We start from the raw sequence: 16,295 nt of genomic DNA, 5'->3' as shown, positions 1-16,295 counted from the left end.
TTATATACTATAATAATTATAAATATATATATATTAATTTTTTTATTATTATAACTGAAAGGATCTGCTTCTACTTCTAGTTCCTCCAATGCACCGTGACTTCTCCTGCACCAGAGAGACAGACGTCTGGAGAGATATCCCAATAACACACACGCACACAGTATGGTTTTAGGAATATATTCTGTTTACTTGAGAAGGTGGTCTTTTTATACAGATAATTATACAAGGGGTGGTCTTTAGTTACATACAGCTATTTAAGTTTTAGCCATATATAGTGTTATTTGATACATTGTAAGGTATACAAAACATACATCGTATTTCAAAGAATTTACAATTTCCACCATCTGGTTACATTTAAACTGAGTAGACAGGAGAAGAAATACAACTTCCTTACAGGAACATATATGGCTCAACTTAGATTAGCTATTTTAACCCTTCAATAACTAGTAATTACAGCTATATATATATATATATATATATATATATATATATATATATTATTGAAGTATATAATTTTATATATATATATATTTATATATATTCATATACATATATACACATACACATATACATATATATCTATAGAAGCAAACAAGAACATGTGTGTTTGTGACTTTTGTGGGAAAATCTAGTCCGATGGCAAAGCCGAGGTTTAGTCTGCGGAAAGTTGCAATATTTACCCCCAGGCTCCTCCAATCAGGCATCATAAGAGTTTAGATAGGCGCCTATGTAGAGGAGCTTCTTTAGGTCCCCCACTTGGCCAAGAAGCTCATTGTCATTAAGCTTGGTACTTCAACCCCACCTTCAGGTCAAAAGGAAAACTGACTAAACAGAAAAATACTCTGCGTATAACCTGTATCTGGAGCAAATGTACCTGTCATCCTGGACGAAACCCTGTGATTTATTTGGTCAGCTGTTACATACCCCCCCCCCTCTTGTTTTAACCTTAGGGTTGGGACACAGGCTGCCAAGCTGGTATACCCAGGTGATCCTTGACAGTAAAACTAAATTCCTGAAGGGCTAAGAACCATCTATTAACCCTCCTGTTAGTCTCCTTGTTTTGGGCCGTCCACTTTAATGGGGCATGATCGGTTATTATCAGAAACTGTCTGTCCAGCAGATAGTATTGCAAGGAATGAGGAGCCCACTTCACAGCCAAACATTCTTTTTCAATCGTAGCATAATTTACCTCATGGGCCTTTAACTTCTGACTAAGGTAAACAATGGGGTGTTATTCCCCATTTTGAACCTGGGATAGCACTGGTCCTAGTCCAACATCGGACGGATCCGTCTGCACCAAAAACTGCTTAGAGAAGTCAGGAGACTATAGCACTGGCTCACTACACAAACCCTTCTTTAATGCCCCAAATGCAGCTTCTGTATCTGGGGACCATTTAGCCATTACCTATTCCTTCCCTTTTGTCAAGGGAATTGCCTGGGATGCAAAGTGAGGAATAAAGCGCCTATAATAGCTGGCAAACCACAAGAAAGCACAAACCTGCTTTTTAATTATTGGGCGTGGCCAATTCTGAATGGCCTTTACTTTGTTTTCCTGAGGCTGTATTATTCCTCTTCCAATGGTGTACCCCAGATATTTGGCTTCTTCCAGCCTAATAGCACACTTTTTAGGGTTTGCAACAAACCCGGCTTCTCTTAGCACGTTTAGTACTGTCTGAACCTTTACTAAATGGCAGGCCCAATCTGCACTATGAATAATTACGTCATCCAGGTAGGCCGCAGCATATATTTGATGGGGTCAGAGTACCTTATCCATCACCCGCTGGAACGTAGCTGGAGCATTCTGTAGTCCGAAGGGCATATTTAGATACTGGTATGCTCCGTCAGGGGTCACAAAAGCAGTTTTCTCCTTAGCTGACTCGGATAGGGGGATCTGCCAATATTCTTTGGTGAGATCTAAGGTGGTCATGTATCTAGCATTTCCCAACCGATCAATAAACTCGTCAATCTGGAGCATAGGATAGGTGTTAAACTGTGTGATCTGATTCAGCTTACGGTAATCATTTCAGAATCTCCAGCTCCCATCTGGTTTGGGAACTAAAACAATTGGGCTGGACCAATGGCTATTGGACTCCTCTATAACCCCAAATTAAAGCATTTTTTTAACTCTCTGATGTATTACCTCTCGTCTAGCTTCAGGAATTCGATAGGGTTTTAATCTTACCCTTTCACCTGGAGGGGTGATAATATCATGTGTAGCCATGGATGTTTGTCCAGGCAAGTTGGTGAACATATCCCTATTTTGTAGCACAAAATCTCTCGATTCCTGTTGTTGACTCTTTAACAAGGTATCTGGTATCCAGACTTCTGGGATTACAGAGAAAGACCGAGCAGGTAGCTCCATGGTCCTCACGGTTAATGCTTCTCTTTCTTTCCATGGTTTTTAACAAATTTACATGATAAATTTTCTCCGCCTACTAGGTTGTAGGTTGCCGCCTACTAGGTTTGCTAATCTTATAATTTACGTCACTCAGTTTTCCTATTACCTCAGAGGGGCCCTGTCATTTGGCTAGGAATTTTAATTCCACTGTGGGAACCAATACTAAAACTCTATCCCCAGGGGCAAAAGTATGGATACGGGCACCCCGGTTATAAATTCTCTGCTGCGCCAACTGCGCTTGGGCCAGATGCTCTTTAACCAAGGGCATTACCTGCGCAATTCTGTCCTGCATTTGTGCCACATGCTCGTTGACACTTCTATGAGGGGAACTTTCACTTTCCCATGTTTCCTTAGCAATATCTAACAGTCCCCTGGGGTGCCTCCCATATAAATAATTCAAAGGGAGAGAATGGTTTTAGCAGAGGTATTTTAAAGAGGAATTGCCTCAGGATACTGAGTAGCATAGTCCATTATGACTAGGATATATTGATGGCCCCTAGATGACTTTAGCAATGGGCCAACTATATCCATGGCAATCCTATCAAAGGGTTCTCAAGGATGGAGAGGAGAACCAAAGGGCTACGAAAATGTGGGGCAGACACCTGACATATAGGACAGGAACCACAGTACCTCTCCACCTCCTTGGCGACCCCTGATTAATTAAACCTCTGGACTATTCGCTCTCTGGTTTTCTCAGCCCCCAGATGTCCCCCTAGGAGGTGCTCTTGGGCCAGATCTAACACCAATTTTCATTACGGCTTGGGTACACCTAGCTGTTCAATGGTTCCCCCCCCCCCACTTTGTGACACCTGATAGAGTGGGTTCTTTCAATATTAAAGCATGGGAATGCAACCCTCTCGTCTGGGTGCACTAGGTTCCCATCAATTTTTACGGCATTCTCCCATGCTTTAAACAGTGTGGGGTCTTTCAATAGCTCTATAACAAAGTTCTTTCTATGTACCTATAAGTCAGGGAATTTCAGCCTTTGCTGGCTTTCCCCCGAAGTTGCCGGTTCTTCCCTAGGATTACCTGTTTCCCCTGCTAGCACAAAGGAAAACCCAGAGTGCCCCCACAATCATCAGAGGACTCCTCAGTAGCCTCATGTTCTGAGGATACCAGCACTGCAAGGGGTGGGTAATCTCAGAGCCCCTGGAATTTGGGAAAATCCCTCCAAATGATAGCATCATATGGTAAAACCATATGATGCTATCATTTGGGGAACCAAATGCGTTTGGGGAACCAACCCCACCTGATGACACAGTTTACCTAGGGAGGTCTCAAAAGACACTGACGTCACAGGATACTCCCTAGTATCCCCGTGTACACATGTTACCCCCACTGTTTTAAGACAGGAGCTTTCTGTAACCACTAGCTCAGCTTTCACCAGCATTACCACACTACCTAACAGCCTCACAATCGGTTTGGTATTTATATACATTTTACACCAATATTTTTCATCGCCCCATATACCATGACATGCAATGGTGGCTAAAAGAGACTGTCATCTGCCACTCAGAAAGTCACAGTGCATTGGTTCATGCACCACAAGGCACTTTGCAGCAATATGTCCTCCTTCCCGGCAGCGGTAACAAATATGTTTGGCTCCCTCCTGGGGTGCTAGCGTTCCCAGTCTCCCCGCCATACATTAACTGGAGTCTGTATATTACCCTTAGCTCCCCTTTTTTCTCTCTCTCCACCCCCATCCCTTGGTTCACTCTTACCCACAACTGGGGATAGGCTGGTCTTGGGGTGGAAAGTGAGTACTAAAGGGAGGTGTTTAAGTTCTCAGCAGCCATGTACCTTTCCACTATGTTCACCAGCCTTGGCTGTCGACGGGTCTCCATGGCTCACTTACTTTTGTATGGAAACAGGGAGGGATCTTAGGAACCAGTCTATGAATACATGTTCCACAATTTGCGGTCCTGACAACAGTTCCGGTTGTAGCCACTTCCTTGTTAGATGTATCATGTCATACATCTGGAATCTGGGAGGTTTTCCTGCTTGATAGGACCAGTTATACACCCGCTGGGCCCGAACAGCCAGGGTGACATCCAGCCGTGCCAGTATTTCTGCTCTAGGTCATTTTTTTTTTTTGCAACAACTGGTTTACCCAAAAATCTGGCACAACTCCCGGCGTCAGCCTGCTCTCGTAAAGATATCTGCTGTTTTAGTGCATCTAATTGTTGTTGGTAGCTTGTGCTTTGCTTGTATTTACAACAATTCTTTGTGGAGCACCTCCGCTTTTTCCAGACCTAGCAGCAATTGTTGGTTAGTACACTGTTGGTTGGCATTTGCCTGAACAAGCTGTTTTAGTATCTCCTCCATGCTGGCCTTCCGAACACCCGCTTATAAAGCTGCCGGCATCCTCCATCATATGTGAGATCGCCCATAGCAACAAGGAGTGTTTTAAGCGGGAAACAGGGCCAGCAGGTTAAAAGTGCATCAAGGGTTTTATTCACTAACACTATTTCCACACAAAAACAGGCAAAATAAAACAAACAGCAAAAATAAAGCCTGGCCTGGGTTTATATCCCCAGTCTAATTTCCAGCAAGCATTTTAGGTGAGACAGTTACACCTGATCATACCCAGGCCTCTTTAGCTCCCCCACCTGGCCAAGAAGCTCATTGTCGTTACGCCTGGTACTTCAAACCCCACCTTCTTGTCAAAAGGAAACTGACTAAACAGAAAAATACTCTGCGTATAACCTGTATATGGGGCAAATGTACCTGTCATCCTGGACGAAACCCTGTGATTTAATTGGCCAGCTGTTACAACTGTCATGGGTGAACCTGGGTGATCGAGCAAATCTAAAATGGATCTAGTCCAGGTTTAAAAACATTTGCCATAAATTAGCAAATAATAATCAAGCCTGATGGTTTGGTTTGATTTGGTCAGTAGTACACGAATTAGTATGAGTAAAAAAGGTCCATAAGTCCATCAAGTTTAACCACTAAGGAAAAAAACGTATATTCAATATTGTGATAATGAATTACATAGACCAGTGGTGCCCACGTTTTCTCATCTGGGGGCCGCTGTTGACATTGGGATAAAACTCATGGGCCACAATGAAAACAAACAATGAAGATGTATGTTTAAAACTAGAATGTTTGATTTTAAATTAAATTAGATTGAAATGTTTGTAGTTACCGTAACATACATATTCATGTGACAGATAGCCAAGGGGTACATGTTCTTACTACTTCATCTTCAGGGCCCTAAATCTCCCTCTTTCTGAGAAACTAGGGTTCACAAAAGGTAAATGGATAGATAACGGTGACAGGATGGCACGGTATGACAGGTTTAGTTTTTCTTACCTTGTGATGGTGCTGCAGCAATAAAATTTTAGAGGGAGTTAGCCAAAAGAATCCCCTCTTAACTTACAATGTATTATACCTTTCAGGAGAAATTGGGATTCAAAGAACATAAGCAGACTTTATATGAGACAAGGCACCATGGTACGGTAGGAGTGATACCATTTTAATGAGGGGAGGGGTTAGCCACAAAAGTCCCCCACTTATCCTACATTTCCCTTTCTCTACTCTTAAAGAGAAACAGAAGTTCACAGAAGGTAAGTGGCCAGCTATGTGCAACAGGATAGCAAGGTATTACAGTAACAGTTTTTCGTATTTTGTGATGGCACCGCAGTGATTTTATGGGGAGTTAGCCATAAGAGTTCTGCACTTACAAAGTAATTGGGGTTCATAGAAAGTAAGGAGATAGCTATGTGTGACAGGGTAGAATGATATGATTGGTATAAAACTTTAATAGGGAAGGAGGGAACAAAAGGCATTTCCTGCTGGCTCACACATTTCCAGTTGACAACTTCCCTCTGTTCCACAGAAATTGGGGTTCACAGAAGGTAGGTGTCCAACTATGTCTAACAGGCAGCTTTCCAGCCACTCAGTCCCCCAAACCACAGCATCTGCAGATTTGACTGCAGGGGCAGTAAGTGGTACTGAGTGTCTCCCCAGAGCCAGGGTTCTGTGGCATGAGGAAGGGGTAACTGCACCACAACCTCACCGCCAACCTAAATGCAGCCTTAAAATTTTGTGAACTTTAAGGGGCATCAAAACACACAGACAATTGGCAGTACCCTAATGTTCATTGCCATCAGAGTGGCTCCCAGGGGGTCCCCAACATGCAAACTCAATTTGGGGACCCTGGTCTTGAAATAGCCCAACTTATTGTGAAAATATCCATGATTGTTGTTAGGTTTTTATACTTGTTACCCTGTATCTCACAATTTGTGTAGAGGGCTTAAATATGGTTTAGTAGCAGCTGTTAGGGTCCCATGTGTACCCTAAAAATTAAAAAATGTCACAATTTTATAACAATCATTGAAAGAGATATGAAGGATTATACATGTGGATAATGACAGCTGTATTGACACAGACACAGCTGCTGGGATTATCTCACAGTACAAGGTGGGCGGGAAGCAGCTCCCTCTCCTGGTAGCACAATCTCATAGAATTTCACAAATCTCATAAAATTTCACAACAAAATGATAAAAACTCTTTTGAAAATTCAGTTTATGGTTTCAGGCACCCATTTTCAGTACATGATTATTATCTTTAACTGTTGGTGAAAGAACTTCTAGTCTTTATTAAGACACTTATTACTTTGCTCACATATTTCTCTCATACCTAATGCTGCTGCTATGTTTTCTTTGAGTAGTATCTTGATAACTATTGTTGGGGAAGCTGCTAAAAAGCAAACTTGCCGAACAGGAATAGGTCTTGGGAGACACTCCTGATAGCAGGTAGTAGAGAGAGGATGTCTCAAGAGCTCCATTCAAAGACGGACATGTTTTCAGAGCCAGGGCAACCCAAGAAAAACAGGATGAATATGATTAGGAATACCCAGGAAAGAGATTTCTGGGTGTAAAGCCCCAAGCTTCACTAAGGTTTTTAATAGGGGCACCATAGGAACATTGTGCGTAAAATCTAATTGTTGATTTATAAAGTTCACGGCTGCACCAGAGTCTAAAAAGGCTTGGGACCGGAAATTATGGTTGTTACCAGAGATCTGTACAGGAAACATAAGGTGGAGAGGAAATTGATTTGCCTAGGAAACCCTCTCACAGTTTTTTCTAGGAGCTGGCATTTTTGGGGCCTTTTGTGGGCAGTTTAACTTGCAGTGGTCTTTTCTGGTGCAATACATACGGAGGTTTCGGTCTTAGCGACAAGCATGTTCCTTTGGAGAAAGTCATGCTTGATACATTTGCATGGGTTCAAACAACAGAGGAATAGTGTTCTGGAAATTTGGAGCCAGCTTGATGGGGGAAAGGGGAAACTAGGACACTAAATTCTCACAATCACTTTTGGCTTGGGAAACAAAAATCTGGGAATAAGTGGAGTTAGAAAATGAAAAGAAAAATCTTTAAAGAAACTACAAACTGTAAGAAATCTTTAAAAACTCCATAAAATTATTAAATATTGTGATTGGAAGGTTTTGTTCAGTGCAGAGTCTGCCATTTGTATGCACAAATGGGGTAACAGCTCCTAGGTGAATATTGCTGTAACATACAGTTAGGTCCATAAACATTTGGACAGAGACAACTTTTTGAACTGCAGACTTTCTGCTTTCATTCAGTGGTTTGAACAAAAGATCGCATAAAAATGTGAGGAACTAAAGCCTTTTTTTTACAGTCACTTCATTTCAGGGGCTCAAAAGTAATTGGATGAATTAAAAAGCTGGAAAAAAATGTTCATTTCCAATACTTGGTTGAAAACCCTTTGCTGGCAATGACAGCTTATAGTCTTGAACTCATGGACATCACCAGATGCTGGGTTTCCTCCTTTTTAATGCTCTGCCAGGACTTTACTGCAGCGGCTTTCAGTTGCTGTTTGTTTGTGGGCCTTTCTGTCCGAAGCTTAATCTTCAACAGGTGAAATGTATGCTCAATTGAGTTCAGATCAGGTGACTGACTTGGCTATTCAAGAATATTCCATTCTTTGCTTTAAAAAACTCCTGGGTTGTTTTGGCTGTATGTTTTGGGTCATTGTCCATCTGTATTATGAAACGCCTCCCAATCAATTTGACTGTATTTAGCTGGATTTGAGCAGACAGTATGTCTCTGAACACCTCAGAATTCACTTGGCTGCTTCTGTCCTGTGTCACATCATTAACATCAACACTATTGTCGCAGTCCCACTGGCAGTCATGCACGCCCAAGCCATCACACTGCCTCCACCATGTTTTACAGATGATGTGGTATGCTTTGGGTATTTGGCTGTTCCACGCCTTCTCCATACTTTTTTCTTGCCATCATTCTGGTAAAGGTTGATCTTGGTTTCATCTGTCCAAAGAATGTTTTTCCTGTGCTGGCTTTTTTAGATGTTTTTTAGCAAAGTCCAGTCTAGCCTTTCTATTCTTGGGGCTTATGTGTGTCTTGCACTTTACAGTCCACCCTCTGTATTTACTTTTTATGCAGTCTTCTCTTTATGGTAGACTTGGAAATCAATATGCCTACTTCCTGGAGAGTGTTGTTCACTTGGTTGGCTGTTATGAAGGGGTTTCTCTTCACCATAAAAATGATTCTGCCATCATCCACCACTGTTGCCTTCCGTAGACGTCCAGGTCTTTTGGAGTTGCCGAGTTGACCAAAGCTTTGTTTCTTTCTCATGATGTACCAAACTGTAGATTTTGCCACTCCTAATATTGTAGCAATTTCTCGGATGTGTTTTTTTCTGTTTTTGCAGCTTAAGGATGGCTTATTTCACCTGCATGGAGAGCTCCATAGAAAGCTATGTAAAATGTGCAGGTGGCAGACCCAGTGGTGGCAGCCCTAGATGTTACTGCCACCCCTAACAGCTGGGTAAGCAGCCCAACTAGTAAGGGTGGGAAAAGAAAGCAAGGCAGGAAGGCATAAACAATTGGTTGATATAGGGGATTCTATGATCAGGAGGACTGATAGAATAATTACAAAAAAAAAGAAAACCATGGAGTGCAAGGAGAAAGCAAAGAAAGAGGTTTTGAGGCTCAAGAGTTTTTAAGTCAAGCTATGAATGTATTATTATATATTTACTTCAGATATAACAAGGTCATAAAAATACTTAGTTCACAAACCTAGAACATGTAGTACATTGCCTTGCCTGGTTATGTTGTACAGAAAACACAGAAGTAAGAATAATATTGCAAGTTAACATAACATGTTCTGTTAGTTACAGCTATTTCTGTTCTGAGTCAGAAATGGGGTGTCATTACAAGGTAAAATCGGAATCATGAGTTTATTTACAACACTTTGAACCAACACTGGCATATTCCTTACTCTGATCCAAATATACGGAAATTTATTACCAGAAAAATTACATATCGTAAATCCAAATCTCTCAAGGAGCATTTGATTTCCAGCCATTTCCATCACTCTCCACCTCTGAGCTCTACCAAAAGTATCCCCGGCACATACAAATGCGGCCATTGTAAACAATGCAACTGGATTAAGGTTTCTAACAGTATAACATTACCTAATGGCATCCCCCATAGATCACCTTACTATATAGACTGCAATACTTCAAATGTAATCTATCTGATAACATGTAGATGTGGAGCTTTCTATAAAGGCAAAACAAAACGCCCTTTTAGAAAACGTATCTATGAACACGTTTATTCCATTGAAGTGGGTAAAATTATTACGCCTATAGGCCATCATGTGGGCAGCAAACACAATTTTGATGTTTCAGCGATCCAATTTTTTGGTCTCGACCATATTCCCACTAATCCTCGTGGTGGAGATATAGATAAGAAATTACTCCAAAGAGAATCCAAATGGATTGTCAAACTACAAGCACATTAACCGCCAGGCTTAAATGATTTATCATGACTTTGAGCTTCAAATCATTTTCATGATCTCCTCTGAATAATGTGTACTTGTACTGCACCTTATAGAATTATATTCTGATTTGTTGCTTTGTTTGTTTGATTTGGTCATTGCTAACATCATGACAAACTAGTGTTATAAATTATAATGATACTACTGTAATATAATCACGTTTGTACAACTATTTTATGCCCTTATTATCCCGTTCCCAACTGTATTATAACCTTGTATGCATTTACACTTTCCTTGTACTTCTCTAAAAGTTCCTAATCTTTGGATATGAATGTTACTATCATTGATTTCATATTAATGTATTACTACCAATTATGATTATATTGCAATCCTCTCAAGTGTGGAAAACACTCCCTTCTATTAATAACCGACTTGCAGTTCATTATATGACTCTAAATGTTACTATATGGGTCCCCATATAGGTCAGTAATAGTAAAATCCAGGAATAGGACTCAATCATGCCCCCCTTACAAGATAACTTCCAAACATTCAAGATATATCTCCTTTAATATCCACAAACCCCCCCCCCCCCAGCACATTGGCACGACTTGCGGGGGACGGGGCACCACTTTTTGTGGTGCCTGGGCTTCTACACAGACTGGAATCAGTCTGTGCTTAGCCCTGTCCTAATCCCCCATATGACCCGCCCCTTAGGGGCGGATCAACTCGCGGGCTCAGGTAGGCTACATTGTCAGCTTGCCCTGGCCTGTGAAGGAGCCTGGCCAGCCAGAGGGAGGGAGGAGGAGAGGAGGGGGGCGAGGTAACTGTGTCTCTCTTCTCTCCTCACACTGCAGGCACGTGCACTCTTAATGTATGCACACACCTGCAGCAGCTGATCTGAGTAAAGGAAGCTTAATTAGATCTAACATAAAACACTGAAGGTACTTTTTATCATTTCCTTTGCTAGTATTTGACTATGCAACAATCACAACTTCCGGGTAAGCAGGAATTTTTATTCTAATTGGTACTTTCACCCTCTACACATTGTATTCTTAACTAAATGTAACTATATGGTAGATTTACATTGTATAGGATATAAGATACCATATAAATATACTTTATACCAATAGCTCTCTCCTGATTTCTTGCCACATGACTTACTGAATATAAACATCTTCCCTTTTACTCTATAGGTCTTCAACTGCAATACATTTATTATACAACATGCAACCTTCTATAAGCACAAGACCATAGGATGAATACCCTTATTCACCCTAACCTCTCATCAATTGGTACAATTTTGTTAGTTTAAATGAATCCTACTGGGTAAGCCATTATATATTTTATATAAGATCAACATCCTTACTTTTTAAGAATCCCCATATCTTGACTCTCTTGTCAGTGACAAGTACATATACCCCTATACCATGATTTCAATGTTTCAACTCTATGAATGCTACATACGATTATGTCTGCAATCTAAACAGATCAACTAAGTTATATATTACTAATTACAATATTGCAGTGTATCAACACTACTTTAAGATCTACTGTCCTGAATATATCACCCAGAACCGATCAATATACCATCCGTAAGTACTATTTTTTTATTTTATTTTTTTTTCTTATACTATCTTATAACTTTCCTATACATATGAGAATTAAGTAGGACCCCATACCAGACATAGTTGTATCTCTTCTTACTATATCCTAATAATTTAAACATCAATTTGCAATATAACCATCATTGCACATAACAATTTTTAATATAGAGTTATCTGTGATTTCCAACTGTCATTGATATATATTCCTTTTGTGTACACAGATCACAAATTGTATTAAGTCACATCCCCCTGAAGAAGCATAATGTTGGCGAAACGCGTCAGGGACTTGTATACAGAAAATACGGTCTTATTATATTATTACCTTTTCCAATTTTTCTTTACTGTCTACTGATCATGCTAGCAACAATTTGTCTAGGAAAACACCCCATTTCTGTGACTCAGAACAGAAATAGGTGTAACTAACAGAACATGTTATGTTAACTTGCAATAATATTCTTACTTCTGTGTTTTCTGTACAACATAACCAGGCAAGACAATGTACTACATGTTCTAGGTTTGTGAACTAAGTATTTTTATGACCTTGTTATATATGAAGTAAATATATAATAATACATTCATAGCTTGACTTAAAAACTCTTGAGCCTCAAAACCTCTTTCTTTGCTTTCTCCTTGCACTCCATGGTTTTCTTTTTTTGCAATGTGATATACTAAAGAGGGAGGCCCAGCTACATAGACCCCTTATCTTGGGGAGAACAGGGAACATCCCCATCCCCATCGCTCCCTCATTCTCCCTTTTTCCCCCCCTCCCTCCCGATATTACCAGATATCTATATTTGGGACTAATAGAATAGTTTGTCACCCGGATCCCTTTAACCAAATGGTTTGCTGTCTCCCTGGTGCCAGGGTTCGGCATGTGGTGGACCGAGTGGACAAATTTCTGGAAGGGGCTGGGAATGACTCAGCTGTCTTGGTCAATGTTGGAACCAATGACAGGATATATGGAAGATGGAGGATCCTTAAAAATCAATTCAATAAACTAGGTTTCAAGTCGAAGGAAAGGACCTCCAATGTTATATTTTCTGGAATATTGCCTGTGCCATGCGCAACACAGAAAAGGCAGAGGGAACTTAGACAGCTAAACGCATGGGTTAAGTCTTGGTGTAAAAAGGAAGGGTCTGGGTTCATATAGTACTGGGTTGACTTTTCATTGGGGTAAAACCTAAACGGAAGGGGGTCTGCTGTGCTAGAACAAATAATGTGGCAGAAAGGTTAGACAGGGGTCATTCACCAGAGGAAGGTGGATTGGGGATAGTTGGGGGAGGTTTATGGATAAGTATAAGGAGTTTCCCCCGTTACACACAAACATTGGATTCCGCAGTACTAATTGTACTGGAAATCCTACAGATTTGGTAAACAGTGCTGGTAAATGCAGCAATAGTTTAAAGAGCCTGTTCACCAATGCTAGAAGACTGGCAAACAAAAAAGGCAATTGGAAGCTTTAATGAATGACAAGCATTATGACTTAGTTGGTATATGTAAATCCTGGCTCTGTTCTTCACATGACTGGGCTTTCAAGATTCCTGGGTATACTTTCTTTCGTAAAGACAGAGTCAAACCAAAAAGGGGGTGGTGTCTGTCTGTATGTAAAAGGTGATCTGAAAGTGAAAGAAGAAATTGTTGATGAGGTATGTGATGAGGTTGAGACATTATGGGTAGAGTTGAATATGGGAATACATAATACAAAGTTACTATTGGGGTCTGCTATAGGCCTCCAAGTGCGAAAGAAATAGGGAATCAACTACTAGCACAGATAGAAAGGGCTGCACATGCTGGCACAGTTGTAGTAACGGGAGTCTTTAACTACCCTGACATTGACTGTAGTAACGGCAGCACAGGTACAGCAAAAGGATGGAAAGACTTTGCTGGACTTGTTTTTTCTAAAAATGCAGATCTTTTAACAAATGTGCATATAATAACTATCTTCTAAAGCTAGAAAAGTACATTCGTGTATTAAGAGGTATAGACAGCAGAGACCAAGACATCCTCCTGCCCCTGTACAAAGCATTATTGTGGAGCTGGAAGAAGAAGGGCAACAAAACTAATTAAAAAGATGGATGTTCTCAACTAGGGAATATGATCACCCTATAAACATGTATGAATGGTCCATACAGAGAACTTCACAATTATTCACTTTAAGGTCTTTGCAAGGGAAAAGAAGGCACACTTTGTGCCTGGTGGTAAAGAAGTTTATTCTCTGCATAAGGAAGGGTTTCTTTACAGTAAGGGCTTTCTCAAAAAGTAAGAAAAAAAGAACATACGGTGAAGAACACCAATTTTTATAGCGGGATTTTGTAGGCCAAAATCAACAACATGTATTATGAAAATAACAAAATTTTATTAATATTTACATTAAAAAAAACTAATTTCAAATACATAAAACCACATAAAACCATTGTTACATGTAAAAACCTCTCCTTTCAGTGTGTCCCTGTGAGGGAGACATTCTGGGTTAGTTCTCTACGCGTTTCACAGAAATATCCGCTTCCTCAGGAGAGGAGAGAGAATCTACAACCATAAAGAAGATTACATTGTTACCATCAGTCAAGTTATTATTATATTAGCAGAAAAAAAACATTAATTTAAACATATTACACATCAATGTACCTGATGCTTGTGTTTTCAGCATCACTCTCCGTTAGAATTTATGGTGGGGAACAAACCGGCGGTCATAAAGATACCCCAGACCTGTTACAGGTCTTGGAGGACATATCACTACCAGCTGACTGTTAGTTGCAATTAATATAGAACCTTTGTATTTAAGCATATCTCACCAGCAAGGAATAAAAGTAGTGAAGGAACTTCTGACAGAAACGAGTCAAACACTGCAAGAGCAAAATTAGTTTACAGTAACACTCTTGAAATATATATTGACACGTAATATATTCACATTTGATGACAATACCTACCTTCAGGTACAGGGGGTGGTGATGGGAACACCTTGTGCCCCAACTTACTCCAACCTGTACCTGGGGGGTTGGGAAAGAGAACAACAAGATGTGGCGGAGGTATATAGTGAGGGTATCATCGGACATCATCTGGCAGGGGTCTGAAAAACTATTGCTTGAATTCTATAAAAAAAATCAGAAAAATACTTACAATTTGGCATTTACTTTACAATATGATAGAAGGTCAATATCCTTTCTTCACTTGGAAATTGCAATTAGTCCAGATCTATCTATAGCAACAAAACTTTTTTTGTAAACCTACTACAGGAAATACGATACTATCTGTGAAAAGTGCTCATCCGGAATCCTTGAAAAGAAGTATTTCATTCTCGCAATATCTAAGAATAATGAGAAATTACTCAAGGGAGGAAGATTTTGAAACAGCAGCAAGAGATTTGCAGAATAGATTGATGGAAAGAGGATTCACCAAAACTACTCTTAAAAAGGCATATACCACGGTGAAACGAAAAGGTAGATCAGAAATTCTGTTCCCAAAGGCGAAAAAAAGACATGATACTGATTTGAGAATCATCACACGTTATTCAGCTCAACATCAAACAGTGAGAAATATTTGTGACCACTTTAGGCCTATACTTACTTCGGATCCTAAAATTAAAAAGCATATAGGCACCTACCCAAAGTTAACCTTTAGAAAAATACTTTCTTTAAGAGATACATTAGTGCAGAGTCATTTTCAAATGAATAAGGAAAGTTATAATAATGGCAACCTATCTATGTGGTGAATGCACACAGTGTGCATGGATCTAAACAAAGAGAGATCAATTTGAAGTACCAATCAAAAAGCTGCCTAAGCTGAAATATGCAGTACATTGTAAAACCAAGGTCATCATATATTTGGCCTTTTGTAGCTGTGGTTGCTTCTACGTGGGTAAGACAAGAAGGGAGTTTAGGAAACGAATTTATGAGCATATATATTCCATTAAAAATGGGAAAATTATTACCCCCTTAAGTCTCCACATGGGCACATGGAACAATTTCAATACCTAGGAAGTTAGATTTTTAGCACTGGAAAAAGTTGTGCTGGACAAAAGAGGAAGTGATTGGGATAAATCGATTCTTCAAAGGGAAAGTAAATGGATCTATTCTCTGAAAGGGATCTATTCTCTGAAAGCGAATCAATACCCAGGCCTGAACGAGATATTAAGTTTCAAACCCTATTTATAATGAATGATGTAAGCATACAATATTAGGTGCCGTTCAGTTAGGCAAAAGTAACTCATTTGATAAAATGATTATGTTGGTAAAAATTATATTAGTACATACATGTGAAAGATAAATTCCATTTAATATAATAATATATTGCAATCTGGCATATACCAACTGGGATATATTGAAACTAAAAACATGTAATAGTAACATCTGTAATGGCTAAATTGTTATATAACAGCATTAATGTGAATGATCAATTGTTTTATGTATGGATATACACGGTAATAAATTGAATGCATTTATAAATATTTATGACTTTTTTGTCATATTTATCGTTTTTTTTTCATCTCCTGTGTGTGTGTGTGGGGGGGGGGGGGGGGGGGGG

General features: G+C 39.8%; 1 protein-coding gene and 2 long non-coding RNA genes across 3 annotated transcripts in view; 2 read left to right on the top strand and 1 right to left on the bottom strand.

Moving 5' to 3' along the window:
- Positions 1 to 16,295, top strand: part of OGN (osteoglycin) — a 93,978-nt gene that overhangs the window by 23,825 nt on the left and 53,858 nt on the right. The window lies entirely within an intron of this gene.
- LOC140336264 (uncharacterized) lies at positions 11,031 to 12,476 on the top strand. The gene is made up of 4 exons (XR_011921858.1): positions 11,031 to 11,168; positions 11,364 to 11,496; positions 11,696 to 11,762; positions 11,996 to 12,476. It is a non-coding gene; the product is annotated as an uncharacterized lncRNA (long non-coding RNA).
- Positions 14,148 to 16,295, bottom strand: part of LOC140337421 (uncharacterized) — a 29,798-nt gene continuing 27,650 nt past the window's right edge. Inside the window, exon 3 of the long non-coding RNA XR_011922041.1 lies at positions 14,148 to 14,300. This is a non-coding gene — a long non-coding RNA (uncharacterized lncRNA). The remainder of the gene's footprint in view (positions 14,301 to 16,295) is intronic.

This window comes from Pyxicephalus adspersus, chromosome 8 (assembly GCF_032062135.1).
Source record: "Pyxicephalus adspersus chromosome 8, UCB_Pads_2.0, whole genome shotgun sequence".
Classification (NCBI taxonomy): Eukaryota; Metazoa; Chordata; class Amphibia; order Anura; family Pyxicephalidae; genus Pyxicephalus; species Pyxicephalus adspersus.
The sequence above is the reverse complement of the archived record's forward strand: the minus strand, read 5'-3'. Positions and strand labels throughout refer to the sequence as shown.